The sequence below is a fragment of the Schistocerca piceifrons genome, chromosome 6, assembly GCF_021461385.2.
Source record: "Schistocerca piceifrons isolate TAMUIC-IGC-003096 chromosome 6, iqSchPice1.1, whole genome shotgun sequence".
Taxonomy (NCBI): Eukaryota; Metazoa; Arthropoda; class Insecta; order Orthoptera; family Acrididae; genus Schistocerca; species Schistocerca piceifrons.
The window spans coordinates 3762841-3783363 of record NC_060143.1 but is presented as its reverse complement, the minus strand read 5'-3'; the positions used below and the strand labels follow the sequence as shown (position 1 = coordinate 3783363).

The 20523-nt window shown below is 38.8% G+C and overlaps 1 non-coding gene across 1 annotated transcript; it reads left to right on the top strand.

Moving 5' to 3' along the window:
• Positions 1-1971: 1971 nt before the first annotated feature.
• Trnas-cga lies at positions 1972-2047 on the top strand. The gene has a single exon. It is a non-coding gene; the product is annotated as a tRNA-Ser (tRNA).
• The last annotated feature ends 18476 nt before the right edge of the window (positions 2048-20523 follow it).

Genomic DNA, 20523 nt, shown 5'->3' with positions numbered 1-20523 from the left:
CCTTTCGCGGGCAAGTGCTCTACCAACTGAGCTACCGAAGAAAGACTCACGCCCTGTACTCACAGCTTTACTTCTGCCAGTACCTCGTCTCCTACCTTCCAAACTTTACAGAAGCTCTCCTGCGAACCTTGCAGAACTAGCACTCCTGAAAGAAAGGATATTGCGGAGACATGGCTTAGCCACAGCCTGCGGGATGTTTCCAGAATGAGATTTTCACTCTGCAGCGGAGTGTGCGCTGATATGAAACTTCCTGGCAGATTAAAACTGTGTGCCCGACCGAGACTCGAACTCGGGACCTTTGCCTTTCGCGGGCAAGTGCTCTACCAACTGAGCTACCGAAGCACGACTCACGCCCGGTACTCAGGAGTGCTAGTTCTGCAAGGTTCGCAGGAGAGCTTCTGTAAAGTTTGGAAGATAGGAGACGAGGTACTGGCAGAAGTAAAGCTGTGAGTACCGGGCGTGAGTCGTGCTTCAGTAGCTCAGTTGGTAGAGCACTTGCCCGCGAAAGGCAAAGGTCCCGAGTTCGAGTCTCGGTCGGGCACACAGTTTTAATCTGCCAGGAAGTTTCATATCAGCGCACACTCCGCTGCAGAGTGAAAATCTCATTCTGGAAACATCCCGCAGGCTGTGGCTAAGCCATGTCTCCGCAATATCCTTTCTTTCAGGAGTGCTAGTTCTGCAAGGTTCGCAGGAGAGCTTCTGTAAAGTTTGGAAGGTAGGAGACGAGGTACTGGCAGAAGTAAAGCTGTGAGTACCGGGCGTGAGTCGTGCTTCGGTAGCTCAGTTGGTAGAGCACTTGCCCGCGAAAGGCAAAGGTCCCGAGTTCGTGTCTCGGTCGGGCACACAGTTTTAATCTGCCAGGAAGTTTCATATCAGCGCACACTCCGCTGCAGAGTGAAAATCTCATTCTGGAAACATCCCGCAGGCTGTGGCTAAGCCATTTCTCCGCAATATCCTTTCTTTCAGGAGTGCTAGTTCTGCAAGGTTCGCAGGAGAGCTTCTGTAAAGTTTGGAAGGTAGGAGACGAGGTACTGGCAGAAGTAAAGCTGTGAGTACCGGGCGTGAGTCGTGCTTCGGTAGCTCAGTTGGTAGAGCACATGCCCGCGAAAGGCAAAGGTCCCGAGTTCGAGTCTCGGTCGGGCACACAGTTTTAATCTGCCAGGAAGTTTCATATCAGCGCACACTCCGCTGCAGAGTGAAAATCTCATTCTGGAAACATCCTGCAGGCTGTGGCTAAGCCATGTCTCCGCAATATCCTCTCTTTCAGGAGTGCTAGTTCTGCAAGGTTCGCAGGAGAGCTTCTGTAAAGTTTGGAAGGTAGGAGACGAGGTACAGGCAGAAGTAAAGCTGTGAGTACCGGGCGTGAGTCGTGCTTCGGTAGCTCAGTTGGTAGAGCACTTGCCCGCGAAAGGCAAAGGTCCCGAGTTCGAGTCTCGGTCGGGCACACAGTTTTAATCTGCCAGGAAGTTTCATATCAACGCACACTCCGCTGCAGAGTGAAAATCTCATTCTGGAAACATCCCGCAAGCTGTGGCTAAGCCATGTCTCCGCAATATCCTTTCTTTCAGGAGTGCTAGTTCTGCAAGGTTCGCAGGAGAGCTTCTGTAAAGTTTGGAAGGTAGGAGACGAGGTACTGGCAGAAGTAAAGCTGTGAGTACCGGGCGTGAGTCGTGCTTCGGTAGCTCAGTTGGTAGAGCACTTGCCCGCGAAAGGCAAAGGTCCCGAGTTCGTGTCTCGGTCGGGCACACAGTTTTAATCTGCCAGGAAGTTTCATATCAGCGCACACTCCGCTGCAGAGTGAAAATCTCATTCTGGAAACATCCCGCAGGCTGTGGCTAAGCCATGTCTCGGCAATATCCTTTCTTTCAGGAGTGCTAGTTCTGCAAGGTTCGCAGGAGAGCTTCTGTAAAGTTTGGAAGGTAGGAGACGAGGTACTGGCAGAAGTAAAGCTGTGAGTACCCTGCGTGAGTCGTGCTTCGGTAGCTCAGTTGGTAGAGCACTTGCCCGCGAAAGGCAAAGGTCCCGAGTTCGAGTCTCGGTCGGCACACAGTTTTAATCTGCCAGGAAGTTTCATATCAGCGCACACTCCGCTGCAGAGTGAAAATCTCATTCTGGGAATATCTAGCTTGTCAGATATTCTGAGCGTGCGTCTGAGCGTTGGCCAATGAGATGGCACAACGCCACCTACATCACAGGCACGCCGTCTCCCTTCAGCACAGAGTTGTTAGGCGCCATATTGGCATTCATTTCAAGTCTATAAATGTATATGCCGTTTCTGAGCACCAGCGAAGTGAGAATCACTGGAAACCCCATTGTTAACTGTGTGATTCGTTCCAATAAAATAATGAGAAACACCATAGTCGTGGCAAAAGAATTATTGTAACGAGCGTATTATGAGAGTAGCCATTTAAAGGCAGCGACTCACTGAAGATCCATCCAAAGCGCATTGTTCTTCGTACAATTTGTTATAATTAAATTACAATTAGTAACATAATTATCTACTATTAACGTTTTTAGCAAGGGGTAATGGAATATATTTAAGTAAAAGAACTGTGTTGTATGTTTAGCGTAATGAGTAGCGTCTCTGTTCAGTAATGAATTTTTGTTGGGGTGGTGGTTCGCGTCTGAACATTTCCAAATTTTGTTTCCCAACATTCGCGTTTTTATTAGGTTCTGATACTTTATTATTAGTTTAAAATAAGAATATGCTACAATATTTGATGTTATGTAAATATAAGGTCACCTTTTTATGAGGGGTGACTGTTGGATTGGCTTAATCTACAGGACAGCTTGCGCTACTTGTATAAAGATATTTTGCTCCTTTTTCTTTTACGCTTCGTAATTCGCATGTTGCAGAGATTCTGCTGCTGGGTAGGAACAGTGATCAAGTAAGACTGACCTTGGGTTTTTACTAAAATGTGGGATTGAAATAATGTTTATCTTATTCGGAGAAGTATTCTAAATCTGTACCGCACTGATTGTGATGGAACTTTTACAAGCCTGTGTACTTATTAATTGGACATAGCACTTTCCTTTTCGTGGACGATAGAGGAAATGTGCGTTTTAATAAAGCTGACGTGGGAATTTTACGCGCGCCCGTTGAGTAAACAGTGTGATTTACGAACTAGAAACATCCCTCAAACTGCCGCTGGAGTGCGTTGCGATCGCGTATACCACGTTGAGGCCCACGTACCGTATGCACAAGTCGCATCGTTCCTGAGTGTTCAGCAGTCCGTTGAACTTGGCACGCTCAACGTTAACGTTCGACAGCACGGTCCGTGTGCCGACGGCTTTAGGTGCTGCAGTCATGGACTGTGCGGCTGATCCCGGCGGAGGTTCGAATCCTCCCTCGGGCATGAGTGTGTGTGTTTGTCCTTAGGATAATTTAGGTTAAGTAATGTGTAAGCTTAGTCCCAGCTAAGTCCCACAAGATTTCACACACATTTGAACATGGGTGACAAGCGGCTGCACATAGAGCCGTTCTCTGCAAACAGGGAGTCGACAAACATCGGAATAGGCAGACGAAACCTCAACGCGCTCCTCAGCGCCCAAGGAACAGACAGGATGCACCTGTGGGCCGAAGCTGATGGCGCGCGTTGTCCAACGTGGCTGACAAAAACTCTTTATGATCTGTTTCAGTTAGTTATGACAGGACGGAAACAAACTAGAGGGGAAAAATACTGGTATATACAATTAGGTATGGTTCCAGGCGCAGTCATCATTAATAGTAGAAATAGATTAGCAATACATTAAATATTATAATGTGTATTGTATCGTTAGCCACCAATGCATAGGAAGAAATTTCTCAAAAGATTTAAGAAAACGACAAACAATGAAGGAATTTCCCGAATTAGACGGATATTGGCAGATGTGATCTACATGTATAGACAAACGAACCGTTATAATTTCATGGAAACTGAATTATTTAATTAAGTGTAGGAGCTTCTCTGAGGCTGTAGATAAAGTGATAAGGAAAAACTCAGTAGGCTGTCTAGTTGAAGAGGAATGGACATCTCTAAAGCGGCTCTGTCCGAAGATGACGAAGAGGTCGTTGAAATGTATGGTGAGATAAAAGAAATTAATCAGATAGTGAAGGGAGACGAAAATTTAATAGTCATGGGTAACTGGAATTCGATACTAGCAAAAGGAAGAGAAGGAAATGTAGTAGGCGATTATGGAATGGGGGTAAGGAATGAAAGAGTAAGCCGCCTGGTAGAATTTTGAACAGAGCATAATCATAGCTAATACTTGGTTCAAGAATCATAAAAGAAGGTTGTATACATGGAAGAATCCTGGAGATACTGATAGGTTTCCGATAGATTAGATAATGGTAAGACAGAGATTTAGGAACCAGGTTTTAAATTGTAAGATATTACCAGGGGCATATGTGGACTCTGACCACAATCTATTGGTTATGAACTGTAGATTAAAACTGAAGAAATTGCAAAAAGGTGGGAATTTAAGGAGATGGGGCCTGGATAAGCTGACAGAACCAGAGGTTGTAGAGAGTTTCAGGGAGAGCATTAGGGAACGATTGACAAGAATGGGGGAAAGAAATACAGTAGAAGAAGAATGTGTAGAGTTGAGAGATGAAATAGTGAAGGCAGCAGAAGATCAATAAGGTAAAAAGACGAGGGCTAATAGAAATCCTTGGGTAACAGAAGAGGTACTGAATTTAATTGATGAAAGAAGAAAATACAAAAATGCAGTAAATGAAGCAGGCAAAAAGGAATACAAACGTCTCAAAAATGAGATCGACAGGAAGTGCAAAATGGCTAAGCAGGGATGGCTAGAGCACAAATGTAAGGATGTAGAGGCGTATATCACTAGGGGTAAGATAGATACTGCCTACAGGCAAATTAAAGAGACCTGTGGAGAAAAGAGAACCACTTTCATGAATATCAAATGCTCAGATGGAAACCCAGTTCTAAGCAAAGAAGGGAAGGCAGGAAGGTGGAAGGAGTATATAGAGGGTCTATACAAGGGCGATGTTCTTGAGGACAAAATTATGGAAATGGAAGAGGATGTAGATGAAGATGAAATGGGAGATATGATACTACGTGAAGAGTTTGATAGAGCACTGAAAGACCGAAGTCGAAACAAGGCTCCGGGAGTAGACAACATTCCATTAGAACTACTGATAGCCTTAGGAGAGTCAGCCTTGACAAAACTCTACCATCTGGTGAGCAAGATGTATGAGACAGGCGAAATACCCTCAGACTTCAAGAAGAATATAATAATTCCAAGCTCAAAGAAAGCAGGTGTTGAGAGATGTGAAAATTACCTGACTATCAATTTAATAAGCCACAGCTGCAAAATACTGACGCGAATTCTTTACAGACGAAAGGAAAAACTGGTAGAAGTCGCTCTCGGGGAAGATCAGTTTGGATTCCGTAGAAATGTTGAACACGTGAGGCAATACTGACCCTACGACTCATCTTAGAAAATAGATTAAGGGAAGGCAAACCTACGTTTCTAGCATTTGTAGACTTAGAGAAAGCCTTTGACAATGTTGACTGGAATACTCTCTTTCAAATTCTGAAGGTGGCAGGGGTAAAATACAGGAAGCGAAAGACTATTTACGATTTGTACAGAAACCAGATGGCAATTATAATAGTCGAGGGGCATGAAAGGGAAGCAGTCGTTGGGAAGGGAGTGAGACAGGGTTGTAGCCTATCCCCGATGTTATTCAATCTGTATATTGAACAAGCTATAAAGGAAACAAAAGAATAATTCGGAGTAGGAATTAAAATCCATGGAGAAGAAATAAAAACTTTGACATTTGCCGATGACACTGCAGTTCTATCAGAGACAGCAAAGGACCAGGAAGAGCAAATGAATGGAATGGACAGTGTCTTGAAAGGAGGATATATGATGAACATCAACAAAAGCAAAACGAGGATGTAGTCGAATTAAATCGTGTGATGCAGAGGGTATTAGGTTAGGAAATGAGACGCTTAAAGTAGTAAATGAGTTTTGCTATTTGAGAAGCAAAATAACTGATGATGGTCGAAGTAGAGAGGATATAAAATGCAGACTGGCAATGGCAAGGAAAGCATTTCTGAAGAAGACAAATTTGTTAACATTGGGCATAAATTTAAGTTTCAGGAAGTCTTTTCTGAAAGTATTTGTATGGAGTGTGGCCATGTATGGAAGTGAAACGTGGACGATAAATTGTTTGGACAAGAAGAGAATAGAAGCGTTCGAAATGTGGTGCAACAGAAGAGTGTTGATGGGTCGATCACATAACTAATTGCATAGAATTGGGGAGAAGAGAAATTTGTGGCACAGCTTGACTAGAAGAATTGATCGGTTGGTAGGACATATTGTGAGGCATCAAAGGATCATCAATTGAGTATTGGAGGGCAGCGTGGAGGGTAAAAATCGTAGAGGGAGACCAAGAGCTGAATACACTAAACATATTCAGAAGGATGTAGGTTGCAGTAGGTACGGGGAGTTGAAGTAGCTTGCACAGGATAGAGTAGCATGGAGAGCTGCATCAAACCAGTCTCTGGACTGAGGACCACAACAGTAACAATTCATAGGCTTGTCGACCTGCAAAAAAGCGTTCGAAAATATAAATGGTGCAATATGTTTGAAATTCTTAGAATAGGATTAAGTTCTGGCAAAGACGGGTAATGTATAATACGTACAAGAAGCGAGAGGGAACATTAAGATGGGAGATCAAGAACGAAGAGTACGGATTAAAAAGCGTATAAAGCAGGGTTGTCGTCTTTCGCTCCTACTATTCAATCCGTACATCGAAGAAGCAATGACGGAAATAAAAGGAACATTCAAGTGCGTTAACATTCCTGATGACATCCTATTCTCAGTCAAGGTGAAGCAGAATTACAGTATGTGTTGAATGGAGAGAACAGTGTAATGGGTACAGAATTTGGAGTATGAGTAAATCGAAGAAACAGGAAAATAATGAGAAGTAGCCGAAATGAAAACAGCGACGAATTAACATCAGAATTGTGGATAACATAGTAAATTAATTCCGCTGTCTAGGCAGCAAAATAACCCCTGACGGACGGAGCGAGGAGGACGTAAAAAGCAGAGTATCACTGGCAAAAAGGGCAATATTGTCCAAGAGAAGACTAATAGTGTAAAACTGAGACCTCAATTTGAAGAAGAAATATCTGGTACGATCGTTTGGAGCACAGAACTATATGGTACCGAAAAGTGGACTATGAGGAAAACGGAACAGAAGGTAATCAAAGCACCTGAGATGTGGTGCGGCAGAAAAATGTTCAATATGAGGTGGACTGGGAATGTAAGGAATGAAGAGGTTCTCCACTGAACCGGAGTGGAGAGGAATATGTGAAAAACACTGACAAGAAGAGGGGACAGGTGATGGGACATCTGTTAAGACATCAGGGAATAACTTCCATAGTACTAGAGGTGGCTGTAGACAAATTAAAACTCTATTGAAAAACACAGATTGGAATACATCCGGCAAATAATTGAAGGTGTAGGTTGCTAGTGCTACTCTGTAATGAATAGATTGTCTCAGAAGACTTCGCTGGTCAATGTAGGGTTTGGCAGGCACGTACACGAGCAGTAGGATCTCTAGTCCGAGTGCAGGTGGTCTCATTATCTTGCTGAAATGTGTGCCCAGAGTTGCTTACCACGAAGGGTAACAAAACGGGGGATAGAATATCGAAGACGTATCACTGTGCTGTAAGGGTACAGCGGATCACAACCAAAGGGGTCCTGCTATGAGAAGGAATGGCACCCCAAAACACCACACCTGGTTGTCAGGCCGTGCCGGATGGCAGTCAGCCTGGTACCCCACCACTGTCCAGGGCGTCTGCAGACGGATCTCCGGCCTTGAATCTCATTGACTGAAGTAGGATTGTCTTCGAACTTAGCCCCGATGAACAGCAAAGCCTTCTCTGGGGACGCTCCATATAGCTATGGCATGCCAATCTGGCCGTCGCCCATTGTGTGGCCCGAAAACCAGGAGTGATGGTGTAGGGTGCCATTTCATTTCATATAGCAGGACCGCTTTGGCTACCATCCACCCTACACTTACAGCACAGCGGCGGTACATCAAGGATACTCTATGTCCTGTTTCGTTGCCCTTCATAGGAAGCCATCCTGGGCTGAGATTTCAGCAAGATAATCCCAGCGTGCACACAGCGAGAGAAAAGGGTGATAGTTTTCACGTGTTGTCTTCATGCCCGTCAAACCCTTTCTTGGCCTGCAAGGCTACCGAATCTCTCCACAGTTGAGAAATTTTAGAGCACTACGGGCAGGAGGATAACCAACAACTCTATTCATAACGCCAAAGACGAATAATTGCATGCATAGGGGCCAGAGGAGGACCAACCCGCTACTGATTTACTCAATTTGTAAAACACCTCCTCTAGAATAAAACACCTCCTCTAGAATAAATCACCCAATTCTTCGGAAGTTGTTTGTCTGTACATGAATATCACATCTACCGATTTCCGTCTAAATGGGGTACTTCCTCCTTGCTGTGTCGCTTCTTTTTTCTCTTAGCCACGTCACAATAAACCAAGTGTCTGTTTAAATTATAGGTAATTGGGTGCAACGTAATAAATAAAACTTGATCCCTCCACGAAAATAAGCGATTCCGCTTAATCCTGGGTTCCAATTATTCCAGGTGGTTCTTGGGGAGTTCCTGTAAACACTACGATAGCGACTATTCCGTTAGCATAATACATTACTGCGTAGATAACGGGTAATTACGTCGATTAAGTTAGTACGTGAAAATATTGGTAATTATCCGTTTAATATTCGTGCGAGTCGGACATGCCCTGACAAGTACAAAACATTCATTGCAGAGGTAATATGTTGACTGAAATATCGGTAATACGATCGTCTGTTCTGGAAAATTACAGGCTTTGAGGCAAATTAAATAAAAACTGACGAAAAAGACACCACGCCTTTCAGCATTTCCATTTCGGTTAATTGACAACAGGAGTATGCAATTACGGGAGAGGCAGAAATATTACCGGCTCGAGAAACATAATTAGAACGGCTCATGACATTGACTATCCTTCTGTATCGACCTTTCCGTTTATGGAATCAACAATCCTGGCAAGACTTCAATCCACTTATTCAGTTGCCTCGGTAAAGGGATTATGTCAGCCTGCCGCATAAATCTTCCAACGTGTTTTAAAAAACTAACTCTTGTTAGTGCTTCATAAACAGCGAAATACACCTGTGAAATTTTGATATAATGTTATCGGGGAACATAACTGCAGAATCGGCTCGAACTGAGACAGAGATTTCAGTAACTCAAGTAGATTTTGATTATGTTTTTAGACTAATCTGTGTAAATATCGACACTGTTTCAGAGTATAATCACCGCCGGCACAAAATGCTACAGCCTCAAGGACTGGATTCAGTACAACCAGGCTATAATATTCTCATACAGAATGGTTGCAGTGATAGTGATCACAGGTCACGGTCATCAGTGATGAGCTGGAGTCCAGGAGGCCGGTCTGTGCACCCCCTGTATTTTGCCATTGTGCTTATTTTAGCGTAGAACGGTTTCTGCATGCTAAGGTAGAACGATGCACCACAATACGTCCAATCGCGGATTTGCTGGAAGCAGGGTGGACGTGTGGACAGATCGCTTCACATCTCTGGAAATGAATCGGTGGTGTGTCGATGCTTCCTACAGAGGTCTGTGGAACATTCCCACACCTGTAGAGCAACTTCTGGACGTCCACCTAGGACAGATGCCTTGTGCGAGCAACGGTGGCCGACAGAACATCGCCACGAGACGAAATCCACGTACGTGCTACGCTTGCTGTATCATTACGGCCGAGGCAAACACTCTGTTTGCAGCAGGATTAAGCTCACGTGTGCCTCTGATCAGGCTGTCAGTAACACCGTAGCTATTCTGATGTCGTAAAAGAGTTGACTAGAGTGTGGAAACAGATCTCTCTCATTTTCAATTACGTGTTGGTTATGTCTCTATGCGATTGGTGGAGGTACCTGGTGCGCTGCCCATTTAGAGTGCATTCAATGTCGACACACAGATTCCACTCCAGACTACAAGCTGTGGAGGCACTCAGTAACGACCCTCGGTCACGTTTGGGGTTTCTGCAGGGCAAAATAACCAGTGCCCGCTACATTGCACAGACTAATGTCTGCTTGCTACTTTCACTGTCGCAAAATACTCATCGCGGTGTACAACTCTTGCCTTGGCCAGAAAGAAAATCAGAGAGCCGAATTGCAACTACAGGAGCAAGATGCTTCTGACAGGCTATCTCAGGATGCCGTTCGGCACCTTTATGATCGTTTGAGTACGAGGATACACACCAGCGCTTCCGCCAGACGTGGGCCCAGGATGTATTGATGCGACTGTTTTTGCTCCCCCTACAGTGACTTGTGTCTTTCATTTGGTGTGAATTACCCGTTACAAACTCCTGTAACTTGAGACAGTCTATAACAGGATAGTTTCAATCTCGCATGTCTTGCAATTTCAATTTGCCATAAGTAGTTCTCTTAAGACTAATTTTGTATAGTTACACGAAAGCGTGGCGCCTTCGACGTCACTCTCGGGCTCGGCGTCGATTCAGACCGGAAGTTGTTGACATGCGAAGAATCAAGGCCGAAGTTCAGAAGTTCATGTGAGGTGTAATAGGTTAATGATGTTTCAGTGGTACTAAACTTTACAACAATTTTGTGCAGTGTGTCTGTGTACATGTGACGCCGTGGGAAGCCCGTCAAGCTTTCCCTTACCCACGTATACACCCGTTATGTTAACGCCTCTGCGACGAAGGTCAGAACCGTGACGCCGAGTGGTGTTGTCACGTGAATCTCTTATGGGTGACCCGGGTGCCCGGGTTCTCGGGTTCGATTCCCGGCAGGGTCAGAGATTTTCTCTGCTTCGTGATGACTGGGTGTTGTGTGATGTCCTTAGGTTAGTTAGGTTTAAGTAGTTCTGAGTTCTAGGGGACTGATGACCATAGATGTCAAGTCCCATAGTGCTCAGAGCCATTTGAACCATTTTTCTTATGGGTGACCGAGAAAAACATCCCTGACATAGTGCTGCTCAGTAGACACGAAAAGGTCTCAGGGGTGTCGTAAATGGCGGCCATATTTACACTTTTACACTCTATAACGCCGTCTCCTGTACCCCAGTAGAGTTCAATCAGTCTTCAGGGACACTGTAGGGCTGTAACCAGACAGAATACGATCTCGTCTCTTAGTACTTAAGCGCTACTGGAATCCTTGCCCCGGTACAAGGGTGGAACCACTATGAACCGTTGAAAATCATTCAGCAACATCTAAAAGTCTGACGTAAAAAAGAGCGTGTTTGCCTGTTCACCATTCCTTCTTTGTGCTCTCCTACGGCTTATGCGGGGTAGGAGAGGGGGTGGGGGACATATTCATGTGAATGAAAGACAGCCTCTGTGACAGTCGCAAACACCTTTGTTTGGCACTTTCAACATGACCATGTACAGAGAGAGCCGTTCTCCAATTCCTAGGCGCTGGCTTCATAAGCAACCCTTCCTACGCCCCAAGAATTTCTGGCGCTACGTTGCTGAAGTAGCGGCCGCTGCTCACATGTGAAATCTGAAGTATGTCGAAAGGGTTGCCTATCGGAACAGTACCTTGAAAACGACGATTGGGAGTCATTTTTAAACTGCACAACAATGGTGCACGGATGGCACCTGCGGTGTAGCCGAATCTGGGGTCTCAAACCCTTCGCTGTTTTATTCGCGTGCACATAATCACCCCTTCGCCTCCACCCAGTTCTTGTGCCACAGGAGGGATGCGAAAACGGAGTGATGAAAAATTTCTCTACCACTAATAAGGAAGGTTGCAGATATCTTCAAGTCTAAATTCGAACGTGCATCACAATGGAAAAAATACTGAATTTTGAAGAAGTTGTTGCGCAGTTTAGTATTTGTACGTAGCGTCTGTGCAGATGTACAGGACCTTCTGCATCAGAGTCGTGCATTTTATAGACGTCAAAACTTATTTATGCACGTTTTGGATGAACTGATCGTAAGTGTTTCAGTTATTCGAACAACTTGTATTCCGATTCATGTAAATTTCATAGAAGGATCTTCTCGACAAAAAATGTGTTGATTGAGATAGTCATACACAGTGAAGAAGCTGACATTTTATACTACAACCAAATATAAAAGACGTGATAAGCGAAGCTTCGGTTCTTTGTCACGTCTGCTGTATGAAATGGATTGCTACCATATAGGCCTCGGATATTCAGGTCTACGCAGGTTATTAAGTTATGTAGTCGAAGTCTTACAAGGGATGCAAGTTATTTTTTCCATGACGTAGTTTTTGGAGAAAATAACAAAACTATTTCTACGCAGATGTGTGCTCAAAACGGTCAGATATCTCCATTTCACACGCAAAATTATCCACATGTGTTAAAATAATGCTTTCAATAGACAATGGTCAATTAAATTACGTCCATAAGAGGTAATTACTCTATATTGCTGGGAGACTCCTCCGTCAGCTAAATTTAAATATTGTATCAATGCAGCTCTGGACGCTACAAAAATACATGGAAGTCACAGGTTGTTTAGCGACAAATATCTTTTAATTCCGCATTTCGATCTATATGTTATCATCAGACTAATGAAGGTTTGGGTGAGCGTCATACGGAGGCACGGAGCCATGTATTTTACCTGTAACATTGCAGTTTTACACTGTCTTACGGATAATATTATGACTCCAAGCCTGTCTGCAGCGTTTCACCCAAACATTGATTAATATGATGTTGTTGTACAAATCGAAACGCTTAATTAAATAACGTAATTACTACAGAACCTGCGACTTCTATGTACTTTTACAGCGTTTGTGACAGCTCTGACAACCTTCCAATTACGTGAAAATTAGCCCACCCCTCTTACGAGCGTTCTTGTCACACATGTTATGTCAGCTAAGGGCAATGGTCAACGACACGTAGTGCAATGTGTAGACTTACACCTGACAAATTTTCTTGCTCGTGAAAAGTGATCAGTGCTGTCGTATGACGTCATCTGCCTGCTCTAACATCTGAAGTGCGTGAATGAGGATGAAAAAACCATTGCTGCAAGAGTCAGAAATGTTACAAACTCTAATAAAGTAATTAGTTACATAGCTTTGCAACATTTGCTGTCTCTCTATATAGACATTATGTGTTCCATTAAATTGATTAGTTGACGGATTATCGTCACATACAATGTTCTGATTGTGTGCGAGCACCACTGATTAGGTCATACACGCTTGAAATCAGGCAAGTAAGACATCTGTGGAAACACTAGTTCTGAATGGGTTTCTCTAAAACCAAATGTTCCATCCTTCTGCGCCTCGATTTGGGGGTCCTTTATTGTATATGCATATAGTGTCTCATAACAAATTACGGAATACTCAAAAAGCGAGCCATCCTTGCTGAATCCCTTTTTTGTGGATATAATGTCTCTGTAGTTAAGGAAGGAATAGGTTATACATTACAGTTGCGTGTACTCCTTGTTAAGCGATCCAGTATCTGAACCAGTTATGTTAAAACTGTTGAGTATGGGAAGGATTCAACAAACAGGGCTACCATCAAGAAACTGCTGGGCAAGCTCCAGTAGACAGTCACACTAACTCCACATTGCAGAAATAGATTAAGTATATTCGTTAAACACTACAACAAAAAGATATTTGAGAACATGCAATGTCATATTTAGGTACGTGAATAGCATGATGCAGGTCACTTTCAACAACTTTTGTAGCTCTGTATTTTTTTAATAAGGATATGTTCCAGTATACAGCAACTGTTAGGCATCCAGCCAAAACCGGGCGATCGAAAGTGATAACATGAAAAAAGTTGGTCGACGTTGAAACCGACGAATGTTAAAGCTCAAGGAGATTGTACAACTCCTATATAGAAAGTCTGGCGTCTCTGTCCATAGAGTCATACACAGGTATTTCAAAAAGTTATTACTTCAGTGCAGTGAACTACATGTAGCCTTTTGTCCGTAGTTCATGACACTTGTAACGCCACATGTGGAAGACATCGATTGCTGGTTTTAGTCTCATGAGGCATGGCTCCAAGTGGACAGATATGTGACAGTACACAATTGTGAAAACCATATAATTTAGCATAAGTTTCTATAACATCAGAAAACAACTGTGAATGGTAACTCTTGTAACCTTTTTCTATAACTGCTTCAAACATGTAAAACTATAATATCAGTACTCCAAAACATTAAGTTTGTCCCACAAAACCAATTTACATGGTATGGTTTACAACGATCTCTTTGCTGTTTGTAGTAAAAGTAGGATATACAATGGGCTATTAGCTACAGAAAACACCACCTCAGCAATTTAGAACTTAAATTAATTTTGATCAGGGTGTCTAATTCTTTAGCTTATTTGGGATACATTGGAATGCAACAACTATTTTTGGGCCGCATGTAATAACACAGCTACTGAGGAAACAAAAATGTTTGGGGGAGACGGTCTGAGGTATACAGTTAAAAGATATATGTAATTTAGAAATCAATAATTTATGACCTCTGTTCTAAAAAAGCAAGATGGAATTAAATTTACACTTCATTAATGAAAGTTCATTAATAATTTTACATAAAGTAATTTTGAATCACAGAATTATGTGACATTTGAATTTGTATTTAGGAAAGTAAAATTGAGTATCAGGTTCAATAGAAGAGTCAGCAGTTCTCAGCATATTCTCAAGGTGTTCATTTGAGATTTCGGTTCTATTGTTACTCTTCATGTACTTTACTTTAGAACACAACTGTTCACAAAGGTATATGCTTCCAATGTTAGAACAGCATTCGAGATGAATAACATAGTGAGGATTAACCTGAAGCTCAATGTCAGTAGTTCGAAAAGTAGATAAAATACAAAGGTTCTAGCTCAGTTTTCATTTTCTAAGCGACTCACTTGCGTCATTTGTACCTTCACTAGAAAATGAAAACTTACCTAGATTCTACACTTTTTATCTACTGCAATATACATTTCAGTTGTAACTCACTTAATTTCATTTAAATTACTTAAAAAATTAAAACCTCAATACTTTTGGATCACTTTCACACTTTCGCCAGTTTTGAAAATAATAATTTTATTCTTACAAAGGCTGAACATAAGAAAATAAAATTTAATATTGTTTTATAAAGGATGAATGTAAGAAAATAAATAAAGTGAATAATGGTGATTGTTAAAATGTAAATAATAAATAGATTCACTATCAAAAAGTCCTAAATTTTCATAGAATAAATTCAATATCAGGAAATTCATTGTTTCTGTTTTCGAGTTCCTTCATTCCATTATATTTCAATTTTATTTGTTCATTTTCAGTTAACTGAAAATCCCAGTCAGTAATTAATTTAGACTATCTGGTCAAATAATCTTGAACTCATTATTAAGCTCCATACGTATTTTCTCCATATCTAGTATATAAATATTCACATACCCCAGCATTATATAAAACACTTATCTCTAACTCACTTAATTTCTTAAACTCTTTAGCGACACTTACATTGTTAAGCTTCTTGATCAGCATCTCCATTTATACAGAAAAACTTCTGTTAGATTTTTCATAATTTGTAATGTCTGTATGGTAATTTATCTTTTTTATTTTCCAAACATCTTTTGTCATAATGGGGGCTCAATGATTTCCAATTTATTTCAACTGTGTATGTTTGGTGTTTTTCACTTTGAATCACATTGATTCTTCTGTACTGTTCTCCATTGTTATACAACAGCCTTTACAATTTTCTAAGCTTATCCTATGTTTGGCCGTACATTTGTTAACTCCTTTAGAATTTTTCTCTATTTAATCACCAACTTTATCAGCATACATTTTCGGTCTTAAAACACAAAATTCTTCCATAATTTTTCCTTTGCATTTTTCTTTCATTTTTCCTACAACTTTCTTGTTAATGTCCAGAATACCATAATTATATTTTCAGGATAATTTACTAATATCAAATTTATCAATCATCGATTTCATATCTTCATAAAAATCCTCTGTTGGTATATTATAGATATAATGGTCCATACCTTGATAACACAATTCAATACTTTCTCTGTATTTTGGGTTCATTATTTCATAGTGAAAATCATACATCTGTTCTTCAGATAAATCGAATATTCTCATACCAACACAGATGGGTTTATCAAATGTGATTTTTGTCATACTCATATGAATAGCAGTAAGATTTTCATCAAATACGTTTCTTGCTTTAAAGTTTGGCTTTACTAGAAATTTATCACGTGTTTATCCTTTTGCCACTACTTTCATACCCACTTAACTTCTCATATTTTCTATTGTGTTACCAAAGAACTAATTATTCATTAATTTATGGAAAAGTTTTTCAAAATCATTTTTGAATTTACTTATCATTTCTGTATCTAAATCTATATACTTTCTCAAACAAATCAGTTGCTTTAATTTTAAAACTCTATGTATTTTTGTTAATTTCATTCCTAGAGACAACTACTGCTTAAGATTTGTATTTTGAAAGACATATTTATTTTTAGGATTCATAATAGTCAACAACTTATTTTCTTTAGTCCCTGGTACAACTTTATTTTGAGTAGCTAATGGTAAATCTTTATGTAAATCATTTAATTCTTTTTGACACTCAATTCTACTTCAGAAGTATATAAAATTTTAACAGTTTATTAAATTTTCAGTTACTTTTTGTACCATCAAAAGACTCAGTATTATCCTATTCAAAATCTCGATAAGGTAAATACTGACTCATAGTATAACCATATAAGTTATTCACATCTAAATTATTTTACTATCAAAAGACTTCATAAATTTACTGTATGCTTTAACATATCTTTTACAACACTGAGATGTTCTTTCTCTTATTTCATTTTCAACCATTAAAATCTTATCATAATCATCTAATAAAATAAGTGGTCGTTAATTCATTTTCAACTTTACATTCCCAAGATAATCCTGGCGCAGAAAAATACGAAGATGGATCAAAATCATATGCTTCATTACAAGTTTTTCTAAAATTTTCATATACAATATAGAACAACAATACATCAGCCTTTAGATGTAGATCTGATATTCATCTAAGTCTTTAATTTTTTTCCAAACTATTTTTGTGTGTTTATAGTCTTCATCACTTGTTTCACAGATGTTCAGTTTACTATGAAATTCTTCCTTCGCTGGAAATTGTGTCTCTTCCAATTTTTTCAAGAATCCATATCATCATATGAATATACACCTCTTCTGATCTCTAAGCCAAATATCACTTCAGCAAATAAATATCTAATGTCTTTCATTTTATCTCTTTAAAAATTCGACTAATGTTTATTAAGTGAAGAAGCTAAAAATTTTAATATGTCTATAAATCTCTTTTTAAACATTCTGTCCTCTTAATGAAACTAATCCTCCTATTATCATTGTTTGGTATTAAATCTATTACTTTTGTATCATAATCAAATTCTTTCACAAACACATGCAAATCATATCCTGAAAAATTATGGAAATTAAATTCGGGGGTTTACAAATTTTCCAGTCAAAATATGATGATGATGAACCTTTTAATTTCTTGGTAAATAATGACACTTACACAATGTACGTATTTAGATATTCTATGGTTTTGTTCCTTCTGTTACAGAATAAATTCTTACAATTTCCTTAGCCTCTTTCTTTATACATTCAATACATAGTTAATGAAAATTTGGTCCTCTATAAACAACAGTATCTTTATAGTGACCATTTACATATTTAACATTATAACAGAATCCACATGGCTCATATTTTTCATATTTTATTCTATTTGAGTTTTTGGGATTCAATTCACAGTTATCCATCTTCAATAGTAGTCTTTCAATATTAGCATAAATAACAAATAGAACTTCCTGCATAAGTTGATAATTTTTAAAACTTATCTAAGAATATTTTTCTAGTGTTTCAACTTTTAATGGTTTGTTAACTAAAAACATTGATGTGTGAATATCAAAGTTTTCTTTACTGGTGAAGTGGAGTATGCAAATATCACAAATAAATTTTACTTCTTCATGTTTATTAATTTGAGTGAAACTAGGCCTCGATAAATGTTTTATACAACAATAGTGTCAATTGTTTACTTCCTTGAATGAAAGATTTACATATTTCCCTTTCTTACTTTCCATAGTTTTTAATGGATACACTTGATAGTTTTCCTCGAATGAATAATTGTTGACAGATAAGCTAATTTTGTTTTCAGTTCTTGAAAATTGATCAACCACTACAGTAAATTCAAAATTTTCAAATTTTTTTGATGAATATCAAGATGGACATTTTGATATTTTTTAACTCTTTCAGAATTTTTACCTACAAGACATAAATCAGATTGTATAGCCCACAGAAAACAATTATGACCTTAATTTTTTCATTAGCACATTTTTTTATTTTTAATTTCGTGTGGTAGTTCAATTTATGATGATGCTCTTAATGGAACATATCTGTTCATTCCTAGTTTTCAGCAATGATTCTATTAAATGCCCATCCTGATCCACGTGATTGAAAATCATTCATTCTCGAAAAAAAATTGTTTACCAACTTAATTCTTTTTAGTTCTCTCTCTCTTTCATTTGTGTATGTATAGTTTTGTGAGGGGAACTGAAATTTGTTGATATTTCTGCTGGTTTGCATTAGGTACTCACAAAGTGTTTCTGAAGTGGGCTCCAACACGTTGTTTCTTAGATTACCTTTCACAATTTTCAATGTTTTTAGTTTTTCTGCAATCAAGAAATAATTAGGTTCAACACCATTTTCATTATTTGCAAATTTTATAGTATGTAATCTGTTCTCAATGGCAGTATCAACTAGATAATTTCTAACTCATCATCTGCCTCTTGTTTTCTCAAACAGATTAGTACAAAAAGGAAATAATATTTCTTTATTAGTTCTAGTTTTTTGTTTTGTAAACACATTAGGAGAAAATAGAATTATTTTTTCAATAGCCTATCTTCGGTATTTGTTCTAGTTTTTTGTTTCTCAAGGATATTCTTAATACATATTAATAGTTTATCTTATTTAGTTTCGACTAGCATCATCATCATCATGCTTAATTTTATGATAAGTTAATTGGTTCCAAAGATTTTCTCTCAGCAGATTTATGTTTGTGACTTGATGTCTTTTAATATATCTCATTAGATTGGCGTTATTTAATTTAATATATCTTCTTACACTATTTTTTTAAACAATCATTAGGTTGAACAACTGCAAAATGCTTCTTTTGACCTTTATTTTTTGTAGAAAGAGAAATTCATTACATTCATAATAATATTCGATCAGTGAGAATTCTTATTTAATTGATATTTAATATGAAGTACAAGATTATTGTCCTCTCTTATTTTTTGTATATAATAAAGCACAATTTTTCATTATTTAGTATGGTTTCCTTTATGAGACTGATTTTGGTGAAAGTAATATAAATATTTCATCCCTTAACAAGCTTGCGTTTGTTTCCAGTGTATCAGATTCTTGTTTCTCTATATATTCGAATGACAGTAGTAGTTTCCAATGTTCTTCACCTGAAATTCGTTAGCAATAGTTTATAACAATATTTAGAAATACTTAGTGCACACAAATGTAGCTATTGTAGTAATTTTTCACCTGCTTTCATTTACCCAGTGTCTACACGTCGTTGTATATCCATGTTTTGTATATTTCAGTGAAGTAAAACTATCATTTGACTTCTCAGTATTACAATATTTTGAAAGTATGGATTTGTCACCAAAAGACTGCTCTGCTTAATGTTGAACCTGCTCCATTTATAAGTAATATATTATAAGATTATTGTGTTCTCAAACATCATCATTATCACCAAAAACCCCAGCAACAATTCATAAATAATCGTCAATTTGATTTGTAATAGACTGTTCATTATGTACCATAATAACGCTTCTGCACGTTGGACATTTAATTTATTTTTTAACCATTCATTTATACACTCTTTATGAAAAACATGATTACTGCTTGTTTTTATGAGTTGATGATTTTCGTTACTTAAGTGTACAGGGCAATCATATTTTTAGATCGTTCCATCAGAAATTCATAAGAGTTGATTATTTTTCCTAACAACGCTTATGATAGATATTGAGTTCTTATAATTTTTTCCTAATGAACTTTACCTCTAAAATCTATTAAAAATGTGCAGACAATGTTTTTTCATCTAACATGCCAACCCAGTTTAGTTTACTTGAAATTCTCGAATATTATCTTTGGAATTTTTTGTTCATATGATATCTTATCCCAGTTTATCTTTAAATTCTCTAATAAGTCCTCAGACAATAGTTGTCAATATGATTTATCATCCCAACTTCTGCCAATGGCAGAAAACTATTTCAGATTTAAAATAAAATGGTAACAATAATCTAACTATTCTGTGTGTTATTACAGAGCCTAAATTTTAGAGCTGTTATAGTCTGACCAACAACAACCTTATATATAATAATAATAAAGTGTTTATGATTACAGATAAAAAGAATTATCGATTGTTTCATGCAAATCAACTTGCTGTTCTTTCAGGATATGTTCGTCTTTGAGATGATATCAAACTT